The sequence below is a fragment of the Geotrypetes seraphini genome, chromosome 3 (assembly GCF_902459505.1).
Source record: "Geotrypetes seraphini chromosome 3, aGeoSer1.1, whole genome shotgun sequence".
In the NCBI taxonomy this organism is placed as follows: domain Eukaryota; kingdom Metazoa; phylum Chordata; class Amphibia; order Gymnophiona; family Dermophiidae; genus Geotrypetes; species Geotrypetes seraphini.
The window spans coordinates 204,095,944-204,110,672 of NC_047086.1; the positions used below are offsets into that span (position 1 = coordinate 204,095,944).

At 40.7% G+C, this 14,729-nt stretch overlaps 1 protein-coding gene across 1 annotated transcript in view; it reads left to right on the top strand.

The window, feature by feature from the left end:
- Positions 1-4,877: 4,877 nt before the first annotated feature.
- Positions 4,878-14,729, top strand: part of FIGNL2 (fidgetin like 2) — a 180,372-nt gene continuing 170,520 nt past the window's right edge. The window contains exon 1 of the mRNA XM_033939967.1: positions 4,878-5,253. The gene's annotated coding sequence lies outside the window, so the exon portion shown is untranslated. The remainder of the gene's footprint in view (positions 5,254-14,729) is intronic.

Here is a 14,729-nt window from a genome sequence, read left to right on the forward strand (position 1 = left end):
CTACATGTCAATCCCAGAGAGGTGCTGCTTCCAGAATTGCAGTGAGCAGAGACCCTAGGTGCTGGAAATGTAGGCCAGAATTTTTTAAGGCCTACATTTTTGGCACTTAGAGTCCTGTTAGAACCACGGCCAGTGGCGCCTAATGACACCGAAGTCTGGCGCTGTCCCTAAACACGCCCACTTCCGGCATCGGCATCACTATGTGCCACTAGCCATTAGGGCCCTAGGCACCGGTCGGAGGCTGCATAGTGAAGGCTATTTTATTTAATGAGGGTTTAATCACGCATCTTAAACCCAATTAAATCACTTATTACATTACATTAGTAATTTCTATTCCGCCTTTACCTTGCAGTTCAATTGTTATGGAATGGTTATGATCTTAAGAAGTACATATTGGGATGGGGGAGGGGGGACTTTATTATATGGTATAAACATTATGAGATGTTGAAAGGATGGGAGGGAAAGAGATAATTCTATTTAATTTGAATAATTGTAGAATTCAAGTGATGTATTTAAGTCAAACTGGTTCATACTTTTTGTTACACTTGATGTAAGTTATAAAATGAATAAAGAATTTAAAAAAAAAGTACATATTAAGAAGTATTTGAGGAACAGTTTGAGCATTTTCTAATTTGCTAAGGAGTAGATTGGTAATGCAGGAAGAGTATGGAACATTATTGGTTGTGTTATATTGGTTTTATGTATTTTTTGAAAGAGTAGGGCTTTGTTTCTGTTTTGAAAGTTTTGTAGTCTGTGGTTGAAGTCAACAGATTGGTGAGTTGTCGGTCCAGTTTTGCTGCTCTGGTGCCCGGTAGGATGTCATATATTTTTTTTTCGTTTGACATTTTTGGTTGGCGGGTGTGTGAATATTGTGTGGGTTCTCCTGTGTCTGTTTGAGGTGGAATGAGTTATTCGATTGTTACAGTAGGTAGGGCTGTTTTCGTTTATAGCTTTGAATAGTAGGCAGTGGAATTTGAAGTGAATTCTGGCTTGTATTGGGAACCAGTGTGAGTCGTGGTATGCCTCTGTGATGTGGTTGTATTTTTTCAATGAATAGATAATTCTTAGGGCTGTGTTTTGTATTATTTGAAGTTGTTTCATTTTTGTTGCTGGGCAGGGGAGATATAGTATGTTGCAGTAGTCTATTAGGACTAGGATTAGTGATTGAACGACGAGTTGGAATTGTTTTCTGTCGAAGAATTTTCGAACTTGGCTTAGATTTCTCATAGTGGCGAATGATGTTTTTATAATTTTGTTGATTTGTGGTTGCATGATACAACCTCTGTCTATCAGCACTCTGAGGAGTTTTAGCGTGGGTTGAATGGGTATGAGATCGAGTTTATTTCTATGTTAGTCAAGGTTGGGGTTTTGCAGTTTTCAAGGAGGATTAAGTTTGTTTTGTTCAGGTTAAATTTTATTATTGAAGCCAGGGGCCTGCCGGCACCTAACATAAGACGACTTGTTTGTGAATTCAGGCCTTATCTCATGCATATTCATGGAGGGCATCCTGAAAAGCTGAGAACCCCTATTATAGTAGAATGAGCAGTGCATAATGTCAGGAACAGACTGGCTTGCTCTGGGCAACCTCAGTTCTCAAGGGCTGCAACCCAGTCCAGTTTTCAGGATTTCCCCAACAAATATACACAAGATTTATTTGCATACAATGGGGGGCAAACAAATCTCCTACATATTCATTCGGTAAATTCTGAAAACACAACTTTGTGGCCCTCAAAGACCAAGGTTGCCCACCCCTGTTCTAGAGGGCACATGCAGAATGCAGCTGGAGCCCCATTAAGAGTCAATACTGTCATGACAGTTTATACATGTTGCCAAAGTAATGAGCAGTATGGTATAAAGGAAATAATCCCCTAAATAATAATCATCCAAATTATTACTCAATACGCTTTGAGAGCAGAACTAAAATAATTTTTTCAATTCCTAATATATCCTCCCCCAAAATGGAGAAAAGACCTCAGTGTCTTAGGGGGTGTCTCTAACTCCCCCACGGACAAGCTTATTTCAACACCTCGTTGAAGCAGGCAGACATATCCTTGGTCATAAAAACTCTCTCTCTCTCTCTATATATATCCTATACAATAAAAGCCTAAGCGCACATGTGCACTTAGGATTTCGTGTTCCCTGCCGCTGTGGTGTGTGATCCATGGCTGCCAACCCGGTGGCAGGGAACATTCTGGCCACTCCCTCCTCCCGCCCTCACTCACCATGGAAGCCAGGCAAGCTCTCTCCCTGCCCGCGTCCTCGGCAGGGAACACACTTCCCGCCCTCACTCACCGCTGCTGCCACAGCTGCTGCTGCTGATCCTCCTCATCAGAGCAGCCTGCGATGGTGGCCGGCTTTAGCGAACCTCGCAGGCCGCTCTCCAACCTCAGTAGCATGTTCCCTCTGACGCACGGGATCGCGTCAGAGGGAACGTGTTACCGAGTTGGAAAGCATTTGTGGCAGCAAGGGGACCTGGAGGGGAAGGGAAATACCGCTGCTGCTTCTACAAAGGAAAGTGAGGGGGGGGAGAGAAGGGAATGGGTGGGGGGGGGAAATGCTGCTACTACTTCACAGGGATCTGGAGGGGAAGAGAAATATCACTGCTGCTTCTGCAAAGGAAAGTGGGGGGGGGGGGAGAAGGGAATGGGGGATGGGGGAAAATGCTGCTACTACTTCACAGGGACCTGGAGGGGAAAGGAAATACCGCTACTGCTTCTGCAAAGGAAAGTGGGGTGGGGGGGAGAGAGACAGAAAGAAAGACAGACAGACAAAGGGTACCAGGGAGAGAGAGAGAAAGAAAGGAGGGAGAGAGACAGAAAGAAAGGAAGAAAGAGACAGGAGCAGGGAGAGAGACATAAATAAAGAAAGACAGACAGACATATATTCTAGCACCCGTTAATGTAACGGGCTTAAACACTAGTATATATATATAAGTTATCAAACAGTGAGTCTAATTTCCAAATCCATTAATGTAGTCTTTCATAGTAAATTGTCATACTGTTTAAGGAAAAACTTCAAACTTATCTGCAAAAGAGTCCAGCCTCCCGCAGTGCTGAGTAAATAAGTAAAATACTCTCTGATTGGAGCAAATAAGTAGTCTTCGTGGCCTTAAAAACGCTGCCAGCAAATAACACCTCAATCCTCTTCACAACTTGTCATTTCCAACAAGGCCTCTGTTTCGCCAAAGCTTCCTCAGGGAAATTGAGCACTAGTTATCCCGCTTCACCATCCGTTGTTTTTTTTTTTTTTAATAAAGGAAATAACATTTCTGCCTGTAGCTGTTTTCCAGTCCTACTCTTTCTTTTGTGGGGAGTCCTCTGATTCTTCTCTGTCTGTTTTGGAGAAAGTCATCTCTGATATCTTTCTATTTTGTGCAATATTTCTGCTTCTGTTTCTTCAGTGTAGTATAGCAGGCAGAGTCTGCCTTTCAAAGCCTCCAGTTTAGTTTTTGTCTGCATGGTTTTTTTTATGGTTCAAAGTTTTAATTGAAACAAACAACATAATTATTGAAAGCAAACATTTATATAAACTTGAACCATGTTTCTGTTTCTAATGTGTAGTACCTTATTCTATAGTTGGGGAAATTCTCCTTGCTTTCTGCCTGTGTAGGGCTCTCTTTTAAAAAGCCTTGTCTAGCCTTTTTCTACCAGGGGCCACATTTTATTATTTTGTAACATTTGGGGGGGGGGGGGGAAGGCAAAACACCACCGTTATATGTTGTCAAATGTTTTGTCAAATAGTGGCAAAATATGATGGTGCATTGCCACCTCCCCAACTTTCAGCTAGTCTCCCTTGCTCATGTAACCCCCACTCACCCACCCCACCTTTACCTAGTATTTTCCCCCCTCACCTGGCTTCAATTGCAGAAGAAACATCAGGATTCCTGTTTCCCCCCCATGACTTGACTTGAGCCACATGGTGCCAGATGTTTGGGTTGCTCTTATGGGACTTGAAAACACAAGATCAACCCAAACGTCCGGCACTGCGTGGTTTGTGCTTTCTGAGAGCCAAATTGGGGCAGGGAAGCAGAAATCCTATTTTAAGCACCACAAAAATTGCCAAGTTTTTCAGGGCCAGAAAAAAAGCACTTGGTGAGGCCAAGTTTTGGCACGCAAGCTATAGGCTGGACCTTTTACCCATTTGGGCTAATGCCCAATTTTTCTCACTACGATTGGCCATACTATGATGACTTTCAAAATGATGCTATATCTGTACAAACTATAATTCACATTTATATGTGTACCTGTGTCACTTTTGTTTATTCATGGTGAAGCTGCAAAACGTTCGGTATTTGAAGTAGGGAGGGGGCAGCAGAAGCATTTTTAAAGTTCATCCGTAAATACATGTGCATATAGGAGCAGGGACAGGAAACAAAGTGCAAATTTAAACTTATTTTTAAAACATCAGTAGTAACAAAGCGTTGATTTTAGATAGTTCAGTTGACAGTTAACAACAAATATTTTTGTGTTTATTTACTTGTTTGTTTGTTTTTGGGGTGGTTGTTTTTTTTTTTTTTTTGGGGGGGGGTAATGTTCCATTTTTGTTTCTTTTCCAAGACGATAGAAGCTGGAGCTGAAGAACAGACTTGAAAAAAAGTAATATCGGGAGATGAACGTTTGCCATTCCAAATTTACAATCTATTAGATTTACAGAAATAAGAGAGACCCAAAGAGGGAGCACGAACTAAAAGTGAGCCAAACTGCTATTTTACGTGTACTCAGCATCTACCCTTGCTGGGCTCGCCAATGGGTTTCTTTCCCGTTGTTTGCTCTGCAAAAGGACCATTTTAAATCCGATCTTTTGGCAAAGAATGAGAAATCCTTAATGCAACCTGATCAAAAGCACACATTAACGTAGCCAGCTCACCCACACCCATTCCAGCCAGAAATTCCGCAAGACCTTAGGGCTGGCAAAAAAACCACACACCAACCAAAACCCCTCATGATTACAGCTAGAGAAAAAGGGAGAGTCCTGTCCCTTTAAATGCGCACCGGGCGGGGGAGCTGGAGCTCCACGCATGCGTGCTGGGATGGACGAGGGTCCATCCTTCTCCCCGGAGGATCCAGTTTCCATCATGGCACCAATCCAGGAGCAAAATCTTTAAGGGGGGGAAAAACTTGGACTTCATTCAACAATCTATCAGCAGCATCAGCTCCGGGAGCCAAAGGAAAATCAGGTCACCTGAAGAGGGGAGGAAAGTGATCTGCAGCACATAAATGCAGCGAGGTGCCTGTAAAGGCTGGAGCGAATCAGGTACCTTTGCTGGGATTATTAATGACTTCCTCACTTCTTCCAAATCCAGTTCCTGATCGCCTTGGAAAAAAAAAAAAAGGCAAAGAGTTATGTGAAACATGCAGATTAAAAAAAAAAAAAAGGAAAAGGAAATATTGCACACGCACAAAGTGTTATTCAGTGATCAGGGGGAGGGGAAGTCTTTGGCCGGATAAAGTTGAAGGTGGGTGGGTTTTCTTCCAGGGATCTCATCTGATTTTTTGCCAAAATGTCTACTGGGTTCCGAGAGGGGTGGGGGCGGGAGGTCTGCAGTTCGAAGGAAAGTGAAAGTAGGCAGGGGAGTATAAAAGCTGCAAAAAGCGAAGGGTCGCCTCTTTTTTTTTCGTTCTTTCTTATTTAAATCGTGCGATCAAGGGATCGATTCAGTGTTTACAAACTGGGACGGAGTGCGAAAGGGCAGCCCCGGGGAAGAGCGGAGTACAAAGGGGGAAATCTCGAAATTGAATTACGTTTTGCTTCTCTTGAAACTGGGTCCAGCAGACTTTTTTTTTTTTTTTTTTTTTTTTTTGTGGCGGGCAGGCATTTTTATTTAGAGGTCCCGAGTTGTGGAAGCACGATTTCTTTTCCCCTACTAGCGGCTGCAGTGGCAGGAATTTTTTTTTTTTTTTTTTTTTTAGGAAGGGCACAATTGAATTACTTTGTAAACAGGAAGAAAATTAAGACAGTTTGGCGTTGCAAAAACTCTATGGGCGCATGGAACCGTCTCAATAGGAAATCGATTTTATACTTAGAACAGTGGAGGGAGTTAGATATGTTTCAATAAATAGAGATAACGTATATTTTGTACCGGGATTTCTGGTTGCAGATTCTGCCTCTGATAGTCCCGTTGGCCTCTACTAGGATCAAATAGAAATTACAGTATTTGAAGTTTATTATGTAGGGTTTTTGGTGTTTGTTTTTTTTAACATAGGGTCACTTCTGCATAAAGAAAATTAAAAACGTCGTTTCTGATGACACATAAGAGGCCTGACGTGTTATTAATCCCAACTTGTATTTCCAGTATCTTTTCACCTCCTCCTGGATCATCTTTGTTGTCATTGTGGTTACGAGAGAGCTTTCGAATTAGCTGTGATGTCCCCGTTCCCCCCAGCTGCAAATGCACAATTATGTAATGCTGGTAATTGATTACATGGCGGATTCCTCATCAATCAAAGGATGAAGTCGAGCTGGGAGGGAAATGAAGTTCGAAACGTGCATTTGTGTAATTACAGCGTGTGCTGCCCTGAAGGAGAGAACGGGGCTTTTTTCTTAATCCTTCTCTATATATTTCTTATATCTGCACAGCGATTTACCACTTCCCTTATCTGTTAAATCACAGTTTCAGTTTAGTCCTATATCATATTTATGTCCTATATTGGGGTGCATTTCATCAGTGGTGAGCATATATTGATGCCAGTTTGGGTCTGGGGGCCCACACTTGCCATTGTGTAGAACCTCTCGCAAAGATTTTAGCTTTTCTGTCGCATTACATTCAGATTTGGTTACAGAGACACCCCCCCCCCATAACAAAAAGAGGGTACCTGAATTTGCTCCAGCATAAATATGCTTCAGACATGTGCTTTCATTTTGGCACATTTTGAGAATAAAATTTTGCATCTTTTATAATGCAGGCACGTTAAAAAAAAAAAAAAAAAGATTCTCTTGTGTCCGTTTGCAGTTTCTTTTGTTTTATGTAGGTTGGCGTGTGATACCTGCAATGGGCTTGTATAGTCATTTACCGAAGGATACTACTATGTTAGCACACATTCTAACATTTTACAAAACAGCACGGGAAAAATTCAGTGCTAAGCACTATTCTATAAAGCAGTGTCCTGCAAACTTACTTTTTGCTCTGGCACATTAATGGAGTAAATGTTTTACTGTGCCACACCCACAAACCTGCCCCACCCCACACAAACCTCATCTCGTTTCCTCTGAGCTTGGGGCCGGGTCTGGAGGACTTCCGAGGTATGCACGGACGTTGACACAGTGACGTCGCGTGCATTCTCTGAGGTCATCCAGAGAGCCCCGAGTTCGGGGAAAACGAGACGAGGTTCATGTGGGGGCAGAGAGGAGGAGAGGCGCCAACATTATACGTCATGCATCCTTCAAGCCCTGGTGGCACAGAGTTTGAAATTCACTTTTATAAAGAGTGTGTGCCCTTTATAGAGTAGGGCTTGGCGTTAATTCCTATGCTTTTAAGTTTAGGTGACATTTTTTTGCCTGCTGCAATCTGGTGTCAAATACTGGTGCCAAAGTCGGGCACGCTGACTAGGGTTACCATATGGCTCCAAAAAAAAGGAGGATGGGTTGAGACATCCATGTAATGGAAGTAAGGAGGATGGATTGACATCTGGGTTAAATCAGGCTGTCTCAATCCGTTCTCCTTTTTCTGGAGCTATATAGTGACCCTAGCCTGAACCATTTTGTAGGCCCAATAAAGGTCCACTCTAACCATTGTAGAAGCCATATAGCAACTTTATTTCAGTGGCACCTGGTTTGTATTTCCAAATCAGTGTGTTATTCTGTTGTGTCCCCAGTGTGACTTAAATTTCAAAATTTGCAGAAGGGAGAGAGTTTACATTCTGGAGAAAAGCTTCATGAGAGATCCCTTTCAAAATATTTATATTTAGCAGTTTAAAGTATTTTAAGACGTGCATCCAGCTCCCAAAATTGGCTAAAAAAAAGTTAGACTTTTCAAAGGCTGCCACTGTCAAGCTAAATACTGTGTGGACCTTGAATGTCTTGTAATATTCTGGGTGTTCTTTGCCTTCAAGCACCATTTCTTACGTTCCTATTCCCTTTGGATAATGGAGCACCCCCCCCTGGAAAAATAGAAAGCCGATGTTATGCTTCATGCTGGTGGGAGTTGAAGGCTTTGGAGCATTTGTTTTATTTAGTGTATATTGTCTTTCTGTGGCTTACATATATTATAAAAATCTTGTTATAGACTGATAACCCCCAAATAGTTTAATGACAATATGTGGAAATGACTTCCTGTGATTAAATTTTAAGTTTGGAATTTGTCCTACACAGCTTTTGGTTTGGACCTTGTCCCTTACAAGTTTACTATAGGGGAAAAAAGACTTCAAGGGCTTGTGGCTGCCTGGTTTTAGAATTAGTCTTAGCAGGTCAGCCTGTTGCGAGCTATCATAAGTCAAAAACCCTTTGATTTAAATACATCAATTTTTGAATTGGCACTTTTTCCCCTATAGTAAAACTTGTAAGGGACAAGGCCCAAACCAAAAGTTGTGTGGGACAAGTTCCAAGCTTAAAGTTTAATCACGGGAAGACGTTTCCACATATTGCCATTAAACTATTTTGGGGTTATTACACATATTATATACAGGTACTTCTCTGTCCCTAGTGGGCTCACAATTTTAAGTTTTTGGCTCTCACCTGTTGGCCCTCGAGTGCCATTTTTCAGCTGGCTGTGAAGTTACTGTGGCTAATTTCGCAGGTTATTAGAGAGAAAATGACTTCTCCAGCTCCCAGATATGGTGATCAGCTCAAGTCCTGAAGTTCCAAGTTATGGCACTTAACGACCCTCGCTAATATGACTGCCCCCAGGGGTGCAGGGGCGAGTTTACCATTATATAATTGATGTCTTTTTAATAGTGAAAGGGTGAGAAGCCATTTTTGTATTGACATAGGAGAGGTGTCTTTTTTTTTTTTTTTTTCTGTGATCGCAGCACTAATTTGTTATACAGCTGTTTGGGGTATTAAGTCTTGACATGGAGCCAGCAGCTGCTCTTGAGGAAGTTCTGGAAGTAGGTAAGCGTGCCAGAGATTCATCATAGATTAAACTCTTCTGATGCATGTTCAAGGATGTTACCCTGGCGCCTGCCACTTGGTACACTTAGGCTCCCATTTTGGAGGTGCAACATATAGAATTCTAGAAGCTTGTAGCACTGGAATTTTGTGACTTCTGTCAAGGACGCACACTACTCATGGGAACAGTTTTGCAGACATGCTGTGTTCTTCCTACTGCATTCTAGGCAATCTTTCAGAAGGGCACATGAGCAGCAGTACTGACTTGTGGAAAGCAATTTAAAAAGGATCTTAAAACATATCTTTTTGCAGACGCTTGCACGTAATTTAAGATTTTAGTTACTGGCCAGATACAGCCGATTGGTTTGGAAGACCAATGCCTCATGTCCTTCCCTTCCCAATTTTACTTTTAAAAATGGAGTTCCTTTCCCTATTTCCCTCACTGTCATGTCGTGTCTTTAACACTTTTTTATTTTATTTTTAATTGTAAACTGCCTGGACATATTTTGATAGGTGGGATATCAAAGCCGAAATAAGCCTGGAAACGTGGGGGGTCCTGGTTATCTCAGTGTCCAGAGCAATGAGCTGGCTTAAGGGGAAGATGAGATTTAAAAACAACATTTAAAAGCCAAACAAGAAACAAAACCGCGGAGTCGATGTATCTTGCTTTAAAAGTTTATTGATAAAAGTCTTCACAGCTAGAAGTGGTGTAGATCAGTGTTTCTCAACTCAGTCCTGGAGTACCCCCTTGCCAGTCAAGTTATTAGGATGTCCACAGTAAATATGAATGAAAGAAATTTGCATATAATGGAAGCAGTATTTGCAAATCAAGGGCTCCTTTTACTAAGCTGCGATAGCGGTTTTAGCGCGTGCTGAATTGCCGCATGCGCTGGATGCTAACGCTAGCATTGAGCTGGCGTTAGTTCTAGCCGCATAGCGCGGGTTTAGCACACGCTAAAAACGCTATCGCAGCTTAGACAAAGGAGCCCCAAGTCTAGGCATATTCATTGTGGAAAACCTGACTGACAAGGGGTATTCCAGGACGGAGTTGAGAAACACTGAGGTAGATCACAGTGGAAATTTTTGTGGTATGGGCTTGATGATACAGTCCGTGTTCCAGTAATAAACAACCTTCTTCTGAGGTCCAATCTGATGCTGCCGCAAAAAATGAGATATGCTTAAAAATATCCAAAAAACTGTGAGGTGAAGATCGGAGCGCTACCAGCAGAAAGGAGGCCTTGCAAGTGTAGGAAATCCCTCACAGCATACCACAAAATTTACACACTGATCTACATCGCTTCTAGTTATGAAGACTTTTATTTTATTTTATTTTTCTTTCCAGCTTATGATTTATCTTTAATCTTATCTATTGTTTTGCCTTTTGTCTTTGTTTTGTTCTATTTCTATCATTTAAATTTCTCCAGAATTCTACTGTTCAACGGCTCCCCCTTCTGCTTCTATTCCTTTCTCTCCTCTCTTCTACCTTCCAAAGTATTTAGATCAATGCTGTCTTGTTAAAATGTTTATTTTATTTTTATTTTTCCTCTAACTCTACTTTTCACTTCTCTATTACCCTCCAGGTACTTTAGTTAGATTGTGAGCCTTCGGGACAGTAAGGGAATTTTTCAAGTACCTTTCTTATTTCTAATCTTAATGTGTATTTTCTGTAAACCGCTTAGAACCTAACGGATGTAGCGGCATATAAGAAATAAATTACATTACATTACTTTTATCAATAAACTTTTAGAGTGTGGCGCAGTGGTTAAAGCTACAGCCTCAGCACCCCGAGGTTGTCGGTTCAAACCCACGCTGCTCCTTGTGATCCTGGGCCAGTCAATCCCCCCGTTGCCCCAGGTACATTAGATAGACTGTGAGACCACCAGGACAGACAGGGAAAAATACTTGAGTACCTGAATAAATTCATGTAAACCGTTCTGAGCTCCCTTGGGAGAACGGTATAGAAAACTGAATAAATAAGATCGACTCTACGGTTTTGTTTCTTGTTTGGCTTTTCCTGTTTTCCTGTGGAACATTATAACAAGACTGGTAAATGTTTTTTAAAAAAAAAGTTACCCCTCTAAAGTAAAACGTTTTACAACAGGATGTTCCTAGAAAGAACCCCAGTAGCTAACAAATTAAAAAATGGTGTAAATTTGTGCATTTATATTCTCTGCATGTATTCCCATATTTTATAAAATATGTACTTCACAACCCTATCCCTTTTTCAGCCAAAACACAATAGGACAGTGGTTCCCAACCCTGTCCTGGAGGACCACCAGGCCAGTTAGGTTTTCAGGATATTATTATTATTATTTTATTTCTTATATACCGCCAAAGCCGTAGTAGTTCGAGGCGGTTCACAACAAAGAAGGGCTGGACAATCAGCGAATAGTTACAAACAGTGATAGCCCTAATGAATATGCATGGAGCAGATCTGCATGCCTGGCCCCTCCATTAGATGCAGAATTCTCTCATGCATATTCATTAGGGCTATCCTGAAAACCCGACTGGCCTGGTGGTCCTCTAGGACAGGGTTGGGAACCACTGTTCTAGGATTTTCCTAAATGCAGATTACAAACATGTAGGCACACCCCTCTTATGTAAGTGTTTTTATGTCAATACTATTCCAGAGCTGCTAGGCTACCCAGTTCACAGGGGGAGCTTTTTTTGGCCAGTCCTAGTTTAGACTTAAATCCCAAAGCAGCACACAATTTGTGGTCCTAATTCTGTGCGTTGAAATTGATACTGCAGGTTCCTTTATGCATCAGAATGAGATTGTGAGAAATTCAGTAAAATCTCTCTCCTGGAATTGGGTAACTTGAAGACTGTCAAACCAAAAACAAGGCAATTACACCCTACGGGAAACAAACAATCACGAGAAGAGTGGGGATAGAACTGTACACATCAACTGGACATAAAGAACAAAACTTTTATTAAGAACAGTCTGTATCATAATGTTGAATCAAGCCCACCAAGATGGTTCTGGATCCCAGTTCATCTTAGAATTCAATTTAAATGTGGATGTATTATTTTAAAGATTTTATATGGTATTTTTGCTCCTTTTGTTCCTCTATCATGGAACATTTACAGATTTTCCTATGCAGAGGGGTACCCAACAATTTAACCCTTTCAGGACCATAAGGATCGTAGGCCAATTTTTGTGGTTTTGACGACATTTTTATGGTAAAAAGGGCTTGCAGATGCCAAAAAATTGATTTTTTTTGTGAAATATCATTATTTTTTTTAAAAAAAATCAAACTTCTGGCTTATGGACAGTGTGGCAAGTGAATCTTCTCGTCAATCTGGCAACGACGCTAATGAATGAATGTCGGAACCAGTTTGTTTACATAAAGGCAGTATCATATGGAATCCGTACATATCAAATTTAGAACTGTAGACTATCCCAATCAAAATTTATAGGATTTTAAAGTTATGGGACAAATATGTCCCTTGGTCCTGAAAGGGTTAAGCTTTCCCTCCCTTCTAGGAAAGGTATCGGAGGAATGAAGTATTTTAGTCTCTCTTTGGTTTTTAAATTTTCTCAACTATGGAATGAACTTCCTTTAACCTTGTGATGTCCTAGTCCTTTCCAAGTCTTTCGCAAATCTTTAAAAACTTTCCTATTTGCAAAATATTTTAAAAATGAATTCTCTTGCAATTTTGGTATATTTTTATTAATTGTTAACTGTCGAGCTTCTTTTGATGATGACCCGGTATACAAAGCTAAAGGCTCCTTTTATCAAGCCGCGCTAGCGGTTTAACGTGCGTAATACTGCATGCTAAACTGCCAGCCACGCTAGTCGCTACCGCCTCCCTTGAGCAGGCAGTAGTTTTTAGGCCAGCGCGGGGGTTAACGCGTGATAAAAGTCGCGCGTGTTAACCCCGTTAGCGCAGCTTGATAAAAGGAGCCCTAAGTTTTAGTTTAATTTAGCTGATTCAGCTTTTTTCTCAGCCCACACTGATTACAGTGTTTTTGAGACAAGTGTTCATACATATGTTTACTTAGCTGATTTGGTACAGAAATGTGGCTTCTGTCCTTTTGTGATTATAGTTTTTCACTTATTGATGCTAAGATTGCTACCTACTGGATGTTTAAATGTAACCCTGATGCAGCCTTTTTGAGCTGAAATAAGGACCGTGACGGGTCAGACTGCTTATATTATTTGTTAAGCTCCATGCACTCACACTCTGAATCAACTACAACACAGAATCAGCTTATTATGATATAGACTATTTTTATTGTTGTTGGGTGCTAATGACTTGTGTTCAAGTCCTAGCGACTTGATGAATTGCGGATCTAAAAAGAAATCGGTTTTGTGCTAGTCCGGAAAGGTCCTCCAGCGTCATCCCCATGGTTGTTTTCAACGTGTCCAACCTTCTGATTGCAGGTCGCTCTCGTCGCCTGGTTCCTTTGTTCTTCCCAAACGTGATGTCCTTCTCCAGTAATCTCTCTCTTCTGACGGTGTGACCAAAATAAGAATTGTAACTTCATCATTTAGGCTTTGAGTGCCATAGCCAGTTTGATCTCTTCCATAATTGATGTGTTAGCTCTTCTGGTGATCCACAGCATGCCTAAAATTCTTCTCCAGCACCAAAGCTCAAATGAGTCAATCTTCTTTGTCTTGTTTCCGTAATGTTCAGCTTTCGCATTCCTAACTGACCACTCAGAAAATCGAGTGCTTGGACAAGTCTAGCAAAGCAAGCAGCGAAACTAGACCACCACCTCTCAAACATACTGACAACTACAAAACATTCCGAACCCTGCTATTCAGAAAATGTATCAAGGAAAGAAAACTAATTCACCTCCTTAACCATCCCCTATCTTGAAATTTTCCGAGCAAAGTCTCATCCATGTAATTAGGACCCATTTTGTAACTTTTTCTGGAAATGTCCAGTTATCTTTCTCTGTGATCCGGCTAGAACTGCAAGGTATAAGCAGAATAGAAAGTCACTAATGTAATAATTTTCATTTGGAGTGTTACCCACTTGCCTTTGAATACTTTTTTTTTTTTTTAATTAAAATATTTTGTATTGAGAATTTTTCATATAAACAATTAGATAGTAGAATACATGCTCCAAAATATTTCCACATAACAATTCCCAACATAAACAAGGGATATATCAAGTTTCAAGTTAATAAAAAAAAATTTTATACCGCTTAATCAAATTTCTAGGCTATGTACAATGTAAAAAATTACATAAAAACAAATTAAAATTAGAAGTACTAGACAAAACCAGGATAAGTTAATAAAACACACAGTTAGGGAAGAAGGGCAAGAACTACAATCTTTGAGAAAAAGAGCACAGTAAAAGGGGAAAAACAATAGATTAGGGTAAAAAGCTATAAAGCTTGTTTTGGTCCTTAAAAGGACAGTTATTGTCCAAAAGCATCCTGGAACAAGAATGTTTTTAATTTCGATTTAAATTGATTTAATACGGATTTGATGCGTAAATGATTAGGCAGCGAATTCCAAAGAGAAGGTGCAGTAACAGCAAAGTAATTGGATCTCAACGTGTTGATTGATTTTAGAGAAGATATGACAAAGAGATTCTGTGACATTGAATGAAGCGATTTTAGAAGGACTGTAGGGAATTAAGAGTCTATCAATGAACTCTGGTTGATTGTTTGAACGTGTTGTAAAAGTTAAAACTAAGATTTTGTAACTAATTCTGTGTTCAACGGGTAG